The following is a 1,963-nucleotide window of genomic DNA, read 5'->3' on the forward strand; positions in this document are numbered from 1 at the left end:
TGCATTCTAGCCACAATAATATGTGTTAATTATTGTATGAACACCATAAATTCAAAATTAAGCAATGTTTTTTTAGGGAACAACACTATTTTGGGGGAAAATGTGCCTTGTTTGCTCTCCCCTGGAAAAAATCCTGCAGATGTCCATGCGCTGCCAGTACAGGAAAGTATGTATATCGGAATCTCTTTCAGTGCTTTCGTGTTGCAATAATAAGAGTCTTACTTCAGTACCTAACACCTAACATTCGGCGCTCGATATCACGACAAGACATAATATGACACTGTACGAGTTACTGTTTTCAGTTGAACGTAGGGAGTGCGCAAGAACCCCCTCATGCGTTTCTTGTTATCGTACATTACCCACTTTTCATCACACGTCAAAATGCGGTCCAAAATTGGACAGTTGTTGTTCCTAGTGAGCAAGGAAGCGCAAATGTTCAGTCGTTGGAGATGGTTCGCAGCAGTCAGCTCGTGCGGGACCCACTTACTCAGTTTCCATGATTTGCCAAGCTCATGCAAGTGCACACGAATTGTTTCAGCACTTACCGCAAATCGTTGAGCGAGTTCTTGACACGTTTGACTTGAATCCTCTTCAATTGCTGCCTTCAGTTGGTCCACATCGAGAGATTTCGGTCTGCCCGATCGAGGTTTGTCTGCCAGTGTCTCATCGCCACTCGAGAAGGTCTGAAACCACTTTTGCGCTGTCCGTTCACTAATTGTACCTTCTCCAAACGCTGCACATATTTTTCTTGCTGCTTCCGCTCCTTTTGTGCCCAACTTGTACTCATTCAGTAAACACGCCCTGATTACTGCATTCGACACAGCCATGGTTCACTGCGAATACTTGCTCCCGAACTATTGACTGCGACCTGTTATCTACGTTAGCCGACGTGCCAAGGAATGAGCTTTCCGCCAATCACACATACATGTACCCCTGGTGGCTGAACTGCGTACTACCCCACGAAAACTACGGGCAGTTGTAAAAACCACATGAACTTTCTTGGTTACCTGGTAGTCTTCTCCAATATTTAAAAGTTTCATCTCCACCGCCTGGATCTTTCTTGTCTCTCTTTTCTCTTTTGTTCAAGTCTCTGCTCCATACATAATTATTGGCACATAGTATGTGTTATGTATTATTTCCTTGCATTTCATTGGTAAATCCCTGTTCCATATTAATCTTTGAACGCTTTGATAGATTCCACCTCTCATTTGTCCTCTTCTGTTTTCCTCATCTATTCTTCAACTTCTCTCAATTATGCTTCCTAGATATTGGAAGCCTCCACTACCCTCAGCACTTCCGTGTCCATCTTTATTCTTGGTTCATTTCTGGCTCTGTTTCTTGCTGTTATTAGCACTTGGCTCTTTTCTGCACTGAATTTCATTCCTGGTCTTCACTGTACACTTCCAGATTCTTATTTGAAAGTGTGTGCAAAAGTTTTGTGGACTAATCGGTAGGTGACAAACACTCAAGTGTAACAAACGCTGCAGCTATGTTTTGAATTAACATTCAACGACATAGTTCATTTGTGGATTCCAACAACAATCTCAGTCATACAACAGAAGCATTTCTTTCATTCAAACGGCTTAAATATCTGAATGTTGGCAGGAATGTAAACAAAATGAATTTGCAGCTGAGCAGAGTTCAGTTACCTTCATCAGTGTGTCTAATGCTGAGGATTTCCCAATTGAGCACATTGAATACAATGCGACGGACATTATCACTACGCCATCAGGGAGACCAGAAAAATTCTCGGTATGATATTACAGTTCGTGAAAACATACAGAAACAGGAGCAACTTGCGGATGTCACGATCCAACAATGATTGAATTCCGAGGGTATCATACACAGTATTGGGAGATGGTCCCTGCCTTATGTCACTGCAATAGTACAACTTGAAACTATTGTCCTTGGCCTGGCACAGAATCAAGTCTGCCTCTTCCCTCTATGAATGTTGTACATTTTG

General features: G+C 42.3%; 1 pseudogene; it reads right to left on the reverse strand.

Moving 5' to 3' along the window:
- Positions 1 to 257: 257 nt before the first annotated feature.
- LOC145988979 (histone-lysine N-methyltransferase SETMAR pseudogene) lies at positions 258 to 827 on the reverse strand (annotated as a pseudogene).
- Between the last annotated feature and the right edge of the window lie 1,136 nt (positions 828 to 1,963).

The sequence above is a fragment of the Lepisma saccharinum genome, chromosome 6, assembly GCF_977018435.1.
Source record: "Lepisma saccharinum chromosome 6, izLepSacc3.1, whole genome shotgun sequence".
NCBI classification, from domain to species: domain Eukaryota; kingdom Metazoa; phylum Arthropoda; class Insecta; order Zygentoma; family Lepismatidae; genus Lepisma; species Lepisma saccharinum.